Here is a 13,529-nt window from a genome sequence, read left to right as displayed (position 1 = left end):
AGGTTAAAGTGTTTAAAGTGGCAGCTTGATTTATTTTCAGGCTCACTTAGACTATTCAGTCCAATGTGATTTTTATCTGTAATGAGAAATCCAAATTGAAAACGGATATATGCCCTAGGGTATCTTTATTTTTTTGGTATAAGAAAAATACATTTTTACGATTTGTGATATCGAATATCGGAATATGAGGGATCGACTTTTGATACATTTAAAATTCCACATAAATCATATAGATGGTGGAAATCAATCAATCGATGTCCTGCTTTTAAAATGAATTTTCTTAAAAAAAATAAATGGGCAAAAGTGAGAACTAAAGCTAAGGGTATGGCCACACTACGCAAATATTTTCCCAAAATGAGTGTCAAACTATTTTACTGAAGCACTTTCGAAATATCTGGATACCGCTCATGGAAAATACTCCTATTGTAATATAATATATCCAATATAAGCTGAGCATCTTTGCTGGTCTTACTGTGGTGACAAAGAATTCGTCTGATTTCTGTCAAATATTTGCCCAGTGTGATCATAACATAAGAATTGTGTAGAGGTTGTAATGCTTGGGACACATACGAGTATAGTGATAAAATACATTGAGAGGCTTTGTCTTTCTTGGCAACTTTCTCTGGTTTTCGTTGATTGACCAGTATTGTCTCCAAAAACGGTTTTCTTTTGAACGGGGCTGACCAGGCCCAAAAGGAAGGACAAGCCTTTTCCAAAATGTCTTCTAAAATATACTCTCGCAATGAAATCCCCTCCTCTATCAAAGTAGATAACAAAACATTGGTACTTGCATTTTTGCTCGAAAGTCAAGTTAGTACATCTTGGCTATGAAAAGTCGAATAAACGTATGTCCAAGCCGAATAAATTGGACAGACCTAATTTTATATATCCTCCAACATAGATTACGTACAAACATCCGCTAAGATTGTCATCCACAGCAGTGTTGCCAGAAGCATGTAGTTTTTTTCCAATATTTTGCGTCTTGTAGGGACGTAGGGGACTTTTTCACTCAACACAATTTTTAATAATTTTTATATTTTGGTTGCTCTAGAGGAGGAAATTAGAAAAAATCTTACCACAAATCTACCAAACAAATATTTCTATAGAAAATTTTGTCAAAATTTTATTCCTGTAGAAAATTTTGTCAAACTTTTATTTCTATAGAAAATTTTATCAAAATTTTAGTTCTATAGAAGATTTTGTCAAAATTTTATTCCTGTAGAAAATTTTGTCAAAATTTTATTTCTATGGAAAAATTTAACAAAATTTTATTTCTATAGAAAATTTTGTCAAAAAAAAAATAGTTAAAAAAATTGTCAAAATTTAATTTCTATAGAAAATTTTGTCGAAAATTTTATTAATATTTTGTAAAAATTTTATTTGTGTAAAAAATTTTGTCAAAATTGTATTTCTATATTAAATTTTGTCAACATTTTATTTCTATAGAAAATTTTGTCAAAATTTTATTTCTATAGAAAATTTTGTCAAAACAAAATATTGTTAAAAAAATGGTCAAAATTTTATTTCTATAGACAATTTTGTCAAAATGTTAGTTCTATAGACATTTTTGTCAGAATTTTTTTCTATAGAAAATTTTGTTAAAAATTTTATTTATATTTTGTCAAACTTTTATCTGTGTAAAAATTTTGTCAAAATTGTATTTCTATAGAAAATTTTGTCAAAATTTTATTTCTATAGAAAATTTTGTCAAAAAAAATGTCAAAATTTTATTTTGTCAAAATGTTATTTCTATAGAAATTTGTGTTAAAATTTTATTTATATTTTGACAAAATTTCATTTGTGTATAAAAAATTTTGTCACAATTGCATTTCTATATCAAATTTTGTCAAAATTTTATTTCTATTTAAAATTTTATAAAAATTTTATTTCTATAGAAAATTTTGTCAAACTTTTATTTCTGTATAAAATTTTGTCAAACTTTTATTTCTATAGAAAATTTTGTCAAAATTTTATTTCTATAGAAAATTTTGTCAAAATTTTATTTCTATAGAAAATTTTATAAAAATTTTATTTCTATAGAAAATTTTATCAAAATTTTATTTCTCTAGATAATGTTATCAAAATTTTATTTATATAGAAAATTTTATCAAAATTTTATTTCTATAGAAATTTCTATAGAAAATTTTATCAAAATTTTATTTCTATAGCAAATTTTATCAAAATTTTATTTCTATAGAAAATTTTGTCGAAAGATTTATTTCTATAGAAAATTTTGTCGAAAGATTTATTTCTATAGAAAATTTTGTCAAAATTTTATTTTCGTTTTGTTTGTTACTGTTGGCTTCTCTTCAATCGTTACTGTTGTTGTTGATCTCAGCTTAAAGCCATGCATTGACTAAACTACAAGTGTAGCTTAACCAACAGAGGAAAAGTATGCTTGTCAAATTTGTTTGGGCAAAGCCCTATAGATTGCAAGATGGTTGGATGTACAGCTGTTTCGGAATTACCACATTCCTCATCAGCATCCTCTACTTGCAGCAAAACTATCAACCAATTATCAGAATAAATTCTGGTAATTCACTCAACCTAAAGTGAACTGCACCAGAACCTTCCGAAAAAAGGTTTGATAATCGGCTACTGCCTAAACAAATTTGCAAGCATATCTCTTTTCCTTTGCCAAACTCAAATCATCGATTTGAATGTAGTTGGCTGGGTTTGTTTTTGAACGTGCTTCCTCTATCTTCATTCGTTTTGTTTGTTATTGTTGGCTTCTCTTCAAATCGCACGCTCATAAACAAACCCAGCTAACTACATTCAAATCGATGATTTGAGTTTGGCAAAGGAAAAGAGATATGCTTGCAAATTTGTTTAGGCAGTAGCCGACTATCAAACCTTTTTTCGGAAGGTTCAGGTGCAGTTCACTTTGGGTTGATTGAATTACCAGAATTTATTCTGATAATTGGTTGATAGTTTTGCTGCAAGTAGAGGATGCTGATGAGGAATGTGGTAATTCCGAAACAGCTGTACATCCAACCATCTTGCAGTCTATAGGGCTTTGCCCAAATAAATTTGACAAGCATACTTTTCCTCTGTTGGTTAAGCTACACTTGTAGTTTAGTCAATGCATGGCTTTAAGCTGAGATCAAAAACAACAATAAAATTTTATTTTTATAGAAAATTTTGTCGAAAATTGTATTTCTGTAGAAAATTTTGTCAAAATTTTATTTCTATAGAAAATTTTGTCAAAATTTTATTTCTATAGAAAATTTTGTCAAACTTTTATTTCTGTATAAAATTTTGTCAAACTTTTATTTCTATAGAAAATTTTGTCAAAATTTTATTTCTATAGAAAATTTTGTCAAAATTTTATTTCTATAGAAACTTATTTGTCAAACTTTTATTTCTACGTAAAATATTGTCAAAATTTTATTTGTATAGAAAATGTTGTCAAACATTTATTTCTATATAAAATATATATAAAATATAGAAAAATTTGTCAAAATTGTATTTCTTTATAAAATTTTGTCAAAATTTTATTTCTTCATAAAATTTTGTCTAAATTTGATTTCTACATAAAATTTTTTCAAAATTGTATTTCTATAGAAAATTTTTTCAAAATTGTATTTCTATAGAAACATTTCAATTTTTTTTATAAAAGTTTTTTTTCCAAAATTTTATTTTTAAAGGGTTGTTAAAATTTCAAGGGCCGATGTTGATTTTGAATAAAACACAAACTATTTAGGAAATTATTGTACTTTTATTTTATTATGATATATTGTATTACTCAATTATGTATGGAACAAAATATCGGCCAAATAAGCGCCGCGACCTCGGTGGTACACCTTCATCCGATGGTCCAAATTTTCGATGACGCTGAAGCATAATGGAGTTTCTATGCCGTTAATGTGCCGAATTATCTCATCCTTTAGCTCTTGAATTGTTGCTGGCTTATCGACGTACACCTTTTCTTTCAAATAACCCCAAAGAGGCCAATTGACATCGCCATTACGTGAGATAACACGGCCATTGAATTTGTTGCGCAAAAGAGCCATTGTTTCGTTAGCTGTGTGGCAAGTGGCACCGTCCTGCTGAAACCACATATCGTCCACATCCATATCTTCCAATTCGGGCCATAAAAAGTTCGTTATCATCTCACGATAGCGAACACCATTCACAGTAACTGCCTGACCGGCCTCATTTAGGAAAAAATACGGCCGGATGATGCCGCCAGCCCATAAACCGCACTAAACAGTCACTCTTTGTGCGTGTATTGGTTTTCGACAATCACTCTTGGATTCTCATTCGCCCAAATGCGGCAATTCTGTTTATTGACGAATACACTGAGGTGAAAATGTGCCTCATCACTGAAGATGATTTTCTTCGAAAATTGATCATCCACTGTTGCCATTTCTTGGAACCATTCTGCCCATTCACGACGTCCATGGTTCAAATTGAGTAAGTCTGAAATAGAGAAATGTCAAATAAAATTCGGAAAAAAACTTGGCGTTTAGGTGTGGTTCACATTCAACATCGGCCCTTACAATATATGTATATACTTTTTCCAATTTTTTATTTCTATAGAGATATGATCTACCAAAATATCATGAATTATAACAATCTACCAAACAGAAAAAAAAAATCTACTATATTTGGTAGAAATCTACCAACTGTGGCAACCGTGGGTGTAATACAAACTTATTTTTACGTAAAATAAGTTGTATTCTTATATGTTTTAAGATAATAAAGGACATAGAACCATTTTTGTTTTGTAAATTTCGTTTCAATTTATCGAAAAATATTGTAGGAGAAAGTAGGAAAATTTTTTTGTCCTTGTAGGGTAAACCGAAAATTTCCTCTGGAAATACTGATACACAACCGAATTACTCGATTACTGTGGTAACAATTGCAGGTAGCAAGGTATCTAAAGCTTCTTTATCATTGCCTTTTAATTTGAAAGTTGGTTCATAAACACAAAAAATATCTGATTCAATAATTAAATTAGTTAATCCAATTAATTTTTTAATTGAAATGTCTTCAATCACGATAATATCAAGCACAGTTTTAATTTAACATAAAAAGAATACAGCTCTGTTATGGATCGATATGGACATCGCTAGATCGACTCAGAATTTCCCCAAGACCCACTATATATTCTTGTTGGTTATATTATTATTGAATTTATTTTATAATATACAATTTTATTTTATATATATTTTTTTTTTGATTAGCCTTTTTAATCTACCCACTCTAATAACCGCACAACTGACCAATTTACTTTCTTAATTTCCCTTAATAAAGGAATTTGTTGGGGTAAATTCAAACCGACAAGTAATTAAGAAAGAATAATGATGTGTAGAGGGGGAAGATGCAGCAGAGAGACAAAACACACAAAAAAAAGAAAATTGAAAGTACTAAAGAATAGCCATAAAACAACAAATTAAGCATTAAATAAAAACTTCCCACTAGGCCAAAGCGACATCATTAGACATTGAGGCTTTTGTAAAATTGTGTGATTGAAGAAAATCTTTGAAAGCATCTTTTTGTATGTGGACAAACAAATATATCTGTACTTACTGACAACAATAAAGAAAACACAACAACAACAAAATTCAAATAGACAAGTATTATTATTATTGTAACTTCATGATATCAATAAAGGTATTGTTGTTTTTCAATATTTGATTAACCAACTTTTTCAGTTTTTTTTTAAGTATTCACTTATACTACAGCCCAATGATGGTTTTTTCTCATAGCAATGTTAGTTTTTTGAGTGGCCATTGAGATAAAGATTCTCTAAATAGACTAACTCTCACATATGAGACTAACATTACTGTTATTGTTGTTGTTGCAATGAGGGCTATTTCTGTATACAGACTGTGTCATTGTTTATGTTAGTTGCCAGAACGAACAGTGGCTATTGCTGTTATTGTTGATGTAAAGCCATTGTTGTTGCTGTTGTTTTTACCATTGTTCATCGTGTACTCATTTTTACGGTTAATCACCGCATTAATGTCACTTTCTCAAGCACAGCTGAGTTAAGTCAAACAAACACACACACTCATATGCACAGAAATGTTTCTAACAAAACAAAGTCATGGCCACAGAAAATGTAATGACTCTTCACCGGCAATAGCAGTAGCAACATTATCCATCGTATTGCTGTCAAATACATTTACGTTAAAATATTCTAGAAACCTTCTCCTCTAGGTTACTTTTCAACATCTATTGACTGTGTCAGCAGAGGGCCATACTCTATTGAGCCAATAAAACCAATGATGCCGCGTAAGTAATGATGCCGTTTTGAAAGAAACCGCCACAAATGTCTTCGTCTTTTATGGAATAACATTCAATCTATGGAAATGCTTATTAGGGTTTTTATCTTCTAGGTCACATATTTACTCCAGATTCAATTCAATTGTAACAATGGTCAGTTGATAGAGGAAATGCTTTGAAGAGAGAGAAAAAAAGGGAGTTTTCATTTGAGAGTGGCTAAGCACATTTATTGGAAACTTTCCAAATGTTTAGGTTATTATTACCCAAAATAGATAAGTAGAGGGAAATGTTTATTAATGGAATAATAGAAATAATACATCATGATAAACCAAAATATTGTATGCTAAACAAAAAGGAAAGTGATTGTGGAAAACATTTTCTGATCCATTGTGAAAGGGAAAAAGTTGTGTTATAAAGATAGGGCTAACTTTGGAAAATTTTAGACTTTAGTATTCATTCATTCAAATACATGATAGTATAATTTTAACTTTTTGTTGGGATGTTTGAAAGAACTTTGTTTAGACCATCTACTGCATTTTAAATTGTAAATAAATCCAATGTAAGAGAAGTTCACCAATGTGGTATCACAATGGACTGAATACACGGATAAAAAAGACTGTTTTTCATATGTTTGGCTATAAACATTATATGTTTGGAACACAAATTTTTAAACACAATATTTTTGAGTGCAAGCATATAATGTTCATAAACTAGCATAACATGTTTGGGACATATATGTTAATATGTTAGAACATATTATGTTTGGGACATAAAATGTTTGTAAATATAATATGCTTGGATGCAAACATATATTAATTTAGAAATGGCCTATAAACATATATGTGTTTAGTAGCTTGGAGCGCTATTTACCAGGGAGCGATATTGAATTAAGTTGGTGGTTGTTGCTTGTTATTACAAAATTAACATTTTATTTTCCCTTGGGCAATTGATCAGCTACTTCTTTGATCCTTACAAACTGTGTGGTCCGCTGTTCGAATCCCCGTCCGGCAAAAGGTAAAATTAAAATAAAAAAAATCATACAATTGAATAATTTCTTCTACAATGTTTGTATTACAGAAAAAGGTGCTAAGAACTAAAAAGTCTCGTGGAAGTGAGAAAGATGTGGGGGAATATACAATTGGGCAGAAACAAAATGTTGAGCATTCAGGTCGAAAACCTATGTTGTTAGCACCTATATTACCTTTTTTTTTCATAATTAATTATGATTGTAAATATATAAATAAATAAATAAAATTTTGAGCACAATATTGTTTGGGAGAATTTTTTTTAAGCATATAATATTTCTGTGTGCAAAATGCCTCCAAACATATTATATGTTCACATAATAACATATTGTTTTTTGGAAGACAACATTATTGAATTTGGATGCAAAAATACAAAATGTTTGGAACTTAGACTACCCAAACATATATTGTTTAGACCAATATGCTTTCAAACATATTATATATTGGAAGAGATCAAACATATAAATGTTTGGGCAATACCCAAAAATGTATATGCTTGAAGCAAAATATGTTTGGGAGTATATGATACAGAAGCGATTTTTGTGAGCGTGTAGTCTAAGTAAGCCTGATACATCGGGCTGCCACCTAACCTAACCTAACCTAATGTAAAAATTTAGATCACAAACCAAATCGACAAATAAATAGAATTTAAAATATGGCCATTATAAAATGATCACTATTAATTTTATTTTAATTTGTTAATTATTAAAAAAATAAAAAACATAAACAACTCAAAAAAAAAAAAAGTGAACCCTCTAAGGAACTAAGCCAATTTAATTTAATCCTATTTTAGTTTATCGAATTTCTGTGTTTTTAGAAAGTTTCCTTGACTTTAGTCTATACAGAAATGAAGCGATTACTAAATTCGTGTCTCCCACAAAATTGTACAGAATTTCATAAAATTTATAAATTTTACCAAAAATGCGCCCATTTTGAACTTCGTATAGCACTAAAGAATTTTCTACAATTTTGAACGAAATTTACTCTAACAAATGAAAAAAATAAGTATGCTTAATATATTTTACATACTTTATCGAACAATTTTTTACTTATTTTTGTGAAACTAAACTTGGCGTACTCACAATGGACTTTGATAGTATGATGTAACACAAAACTTAAAATTTTTAAAAATAAAAAAATTATAGAAAATTTTGTCAAAATTTTATTTCTATTGAACATTTTGCCAAAATGTTATTTCTATTGAAAATTTTGTCAAAATTTTATTTATATAGAAAATTTTGTTAAAATTTTATTTTTACACTGAAAAAACAGTGAACCCACCAGGAAATGATTAATTTTAGAAAATTTTTACTATGTTTAGAAAATTTTAACTAAACAGTATTACAAACACTAGCATCACGACGATGTCATAAAAATAAGTACATTCTTTTCGACAAATTCAAGAAAATTTATTAGACATAATTAAGTTTTTTCACTTGTTAAAGAAAAATTTTTAGTTTGAAGGAAAAAATTGGAGTTGAAAATTGCAAGAATGTCTTTAGTAGTAGTAAAATTTACAAATTTAAAGAAATAATAAACTATTTTGTGAGAAATACGAATTTAGTATATCTTTATGCTTAATTTATGTATAATTCCCGTTTTTTAGTTAATTTTACTAACATATGCAAACAATTATTAGAGTAAAGGTAACTTTCTCCAAACATAATAATTCCGTGAACTAAAATAAAGTTAAATTGGCTTTAGTGAAATAGAGAGTTCACTTTTTTTTTTGAGTGTATAGAAAGCTTTTGCAAAATATGTAAAAATTTTATTTCTATAGGAAATTTTGTCACAATTATTTTTTCTATACGGAATTTTGTCATGCAGTCAAAATTTTATATCTCAAGAAAATTTTGTTAAAATTTTATTTCTATAGAAAATTTTTGCAAAATTTTATTTCTATAAAAATTTTTATTTCTATAAAAAACTTTTGAAAATTTTATATATCTAGAAAATGTTTACAAAATTTTATTTCTATAGAAAATTTTTGCAAAATATACAAAAATTTCATGTATATAGGAAATTTTGTCATAATTTTTTTTTACGAAATTTTGTCAAAATATTATTTTATTGGAAATGCTGTCAGAATTGTATTGCCACAGAAAACTTTTGCAAAATTGTATTTCTATAGACAATTTTTTGCAATTTTTTTTTTTCGATAGAAAATGTTTAATAGTTTTTATTTCTATAGAACAATTTTGCAAAATTGTATTTCTATAGAAAATTTTGTCAAGATTTTATTTCTATAGAAATCTTTTGAAATTTTTTGCAAAATATATCTATAGGAAATTTTGTCAAAATTTTATTTCTATAGAAAATTTTGTCAAAATTTTATTTCTATAGAAAATTTTGTCAAAATTTTATTTCTATAGAAAATTTTTTGCACAATGTTATATTTATAGAAATCGTTTATAAAATTTTATTTCCATAGAAAATGTTTAAAAAATTTTATTCTATAGAAAAATTTTGCAAAATTTTACTTCTATAGAAAATTTTTGCAAAAGATTTTTTCTATAGAAAGTTTTTGCAAAAGATTTTTTCTATAGAAAGTTTTTGCAAATTTTTTTTTCTATAGAAAATTTTTGCAAAATATGTCAAAATTTTATTTCTATGGGAAATTTTGTCAATTTTTTTTTTCTATAGGAAATTTTGTCAAAATTTTTTTTTCTATACGAAATTTTGTCAAAATTTTATTTCTATAAAATATTTTGTCAAAATTTTCTTGCTACAGAAAATATTTGCAAAATTCTATTTCTACAGAAAATATTTGCAAAATTCCATCAAAATTTTATTTCTATAGAAAATATTTGCAAAATTTTATTTCTATAGAAAATTTGTGCAAAATTTTATTTCTATAAAAAAATTATTGTCAAAATTTTATTTCTATAGAAAATTTAGGCAAACTATTTAGCAAAATCTGCCAGGACATTAATAATTCTAACAATCTACCACACATTAAAAAAGCTAAAATATGACAAAATTTTATTTCTATAGAAAATTTTTGCAAAATATGTCAAAATTTTATTTCTATGGGAAATTTTGTCAAATTTTTTTTCTATACGAAATTTTGTCTAAATTTTGTTTCTATTGGAAATTTTGTCAAAATTTTATTTCTATAGAAATTTTTCGCAAAATTTTGTTTCTTTAGAACATTTTTGCAAAATTTTATTTCTATAGAAAATTTTTGCAAAATATGCCAAAATTTTATTTCCATAGGAAATTTTGTGAAATTTTTATTTGTAAAGAAAAATTTTGCAAAATTTTATTTCTCTAGAAAATTTTGCCAAAATTTTATTTCTATAGCAAATTTTTGCAAAATTTTATTTTTATAGAAAAATATGTCAACATTTTATTTATATTGGAAATTTTGTCAAAATTTTATTTCTATTGGAAATTTTTGCAAAATTTTATTTCTATAGAAAATTTTCGCAAAATTTTCTTTCTTTAGAACATTTTTACAAAATTTTATTTCAAAGAAAATTGTTGCAAATTTTTTTTCTACAGAAAATTTTTGCAAAATGTGTCAAAATTTGATTTATATAAGAAATTTTGTCAAATTTTTTTCTATACGAAATGTTGTCAATTTTTTTCTCTACGAAATTTTGTCAAAATTTTATTTCCATTGGAAATTTTGTCAAAATTTTATTTCTATTGGAAATTTTTGCAAAATTTTATTTCTACAGAAAATTTTCGCAAGATTTTCTTTCTTTAGAAAATTTTTACAAAATTTTATTTCAAAGAAAATTTTTGCAAATTTTTTTTCTATAGAAAACATTTTGCAAAATATGTCAAAATTTTATTTATATAAGAAATTTTGTCAAATTTTTTTTCTATACGAAATTTTGTCAAAAAATTTTTTCTCTACGAAATTTTGTCAAAACGTTATTTCTATTAGAAATTTTTGCAAAATTTTGTTTCTATAAAAAATTGTTTGCAAAATTTTATTTCTATCAAAAATTGTTGCAAAATTTTGTTTCTATAGAAAATTTTTGCAAAATTTTATTTCCATAGAAAATTTTAACAATTTTTTATTTCCATAGAAAATTTTAACAATTTTTTATTTCCATAGAAAATTTTTGCTTTTTTTCTTTTTGGAAATTTTTGCAAAATGTGTCAACATTTTATTTCTATAAGAAATTTTGTCAATTTTCTATACGAAATGTTGTCAAAATTTTATTTCTATTGGCAATATTTTCAAAATTTTTTTCTTTTGGAAATTTTGTCAAAATCTTATTTCTATAGAAAATTTTTGCAAAATTGTATATCTCTAGAAAATGTTTACAAAATTTCATATCTATAGAAAATATTCATACAATTTTATTCTATAGAATTTTTTTACAAAATTGTATTTCTATATAAATTTTTTGCAAAATTTTATTTCTGTAGAAAATTTTCGCAAAATGTTATTTCTATAGAAAATTTTTGCAAAATTTTATTTTTATAGAAAATTTTTGCAAAATATATCAAAATTTTATTTCTATAGGAAATTTTGTCAATTTTTTTTTTCTGTACGAAATTTTGTCAAAATTTTATTTCTATACTAAATTTTGTCAAATTTAGTTTCTATACTAAATTTTGTCAAAATTTTATTTCCATTGGAAATTTTGTCAAAATTTTATTTCTATAGAAAATTTTTTCAAAATTGTATATCTCTAGAAAATGTTTACAAAATTTCAAATCTATAGAAATTGTTCATAAAATTTTATTTCTATAGAAATTTTTTGCAAAACTTTATTTCTATAGATTGTTTTTGCAAAATTTTATTTCTGTAGAAAATTTTCGCAAAAAGTTATTTTTATTTGTTTCAAAACGTTGTTAAAGTTAATATTGTAAAATATTTAAATTATTACAATTTATAGATAATATCTCGCTGAAGATGATCACCGATGGTGTATCGAAATATCCGAGAACAGCAATATTTCAATAAAAAGTAATGAAAAACATTAACACCAGCATTTTTCATTAGTCCATGACTTCAAGCCAAACAAATAATCCCAAAATTGTAAAATTCCAAAGGTCAACTAACAAAACTAAACAAATGTTATTTCTATAGAATTTTTTTGCAAAATTATATTTTTATAGAAAATTTTTGCAAAATTTTATTTTTTTAGAAAATTTTTGCAAAATACGTCAACATTTTATTTCTATAGGAAATTTTGTCATTTTTTTTCTATACGAAATGTTGTCAAAATTTTATTTTTATTGGAAATTTTGTCAAAATTTTATTCCTATTGGAAATTTTGTCAAAATTTTGTTTCTTCGGAAATTTTGTAAAAATTTTAGTTCTACAGAAAATATTTGCAAAATTTTATTTCTATAGAAAATTTGTGCAAAATTTTATTTCTATAAAAAATTATTGTCAAAATTTTATTTCTATAGAAAATTTAGTCAAAATATTTTGCAATATCTGCAAGAACATCAATAATTCCAACAATCTATCACACAGTAAAAAATCTACTATTTTTGTTAGAATTCTACCAACTGTGGTAATCGTGTTTCTATCACAAAGGCGTGGATTTCGATCAAATTTGTCCTTTATTTCAACAAATTATTTCTGTTTTTGTTATCGTTTTTTGCGTCCGCTTTTTGGATACGATGCAATACTGCCAGTATCACGTTAACGAGCAATGGGACGTGAAACAAAAACTTTATTCACATTTAAATGCTGGAGGACTGTAACGATAGTCACTTGTAGTTTTGCAGGCAAATAAAAGCATTCACACTATCACGCTTGAATTCCATCACGTAAAACTTTATTTCTGAATGAAATAGATCAAAATGCAATTGCTGGCTTGTAAAAACATAAAATGAACTGTCATTGAAATAAATCTACTCAAAAAAAAAAAGTTCGTTGTTAAACTTTCATTTTCCAGATCAATGACATTTTCTTTATTTCAAGGGTGTTTGAAAATATTAATAAACTAAATTTGGGTATATGTACTTTTCTACGACCGTACAAATAAGTCAATGCTAACTAATGCTTAAGAAATTTTTTCTACACTTCTCAGAAAAGTAAGTATATAAGGTGCGATTAATGTGCGCGAATGATTAGTTTCCTTACTTTTATTTAATTTTTGCTTTAATGAGAAGGTTGGATTTCTAAAATGTTAGTTAAAATTAAAAAATCTTCAAATTTCAGGAAATTCTCGTTATTTTTTAATTTTTTTATGGAAACCTCAAAAAACGGGGAAATATTTAGTTCAATTTTGGCACGAGGTAGTTCATTCTTCTTCACAGAAAACAGTTCACTTTTTTCTGTGCAAGAATAAC

The 13,529-nt window shown here is 25.9% G+C and overlaps 1 protein-coding gene across 7 annotated transcripts in view; it reads left to right on the top strand.

The window, feature by feature from the left end:
* LOC142242560 (uncharacterized) overlaps positions 1-13,529 on the top strand; it is a 122,494-nt gene that overhangs the window by 17,150 nt on the left and 91,815 nt on the right. The gene's annotated exons all lie outside the window — the stretch shown is intronic.

The sequence above is a fragment of the Haematobia irritans genome, chromosome 1 (genome assembly GCF_050003625.1).
Source record: "Haematobia irritans isolate KBUSLIRL chromosome 1, ASM5000362v1, whole genome shotgun sequence".
Lineage (NCBI taxonomy): Eukaryota > Metazoa > Arthropoda > Insecta > Diptera > Muscidae > Haematobia > Haematobia irritans.
The sequence above is the reverse complement of the archived record's forward strand: the minus strand, read 5'-3'. Positions and strand labels throughout refer to the sequence as shown.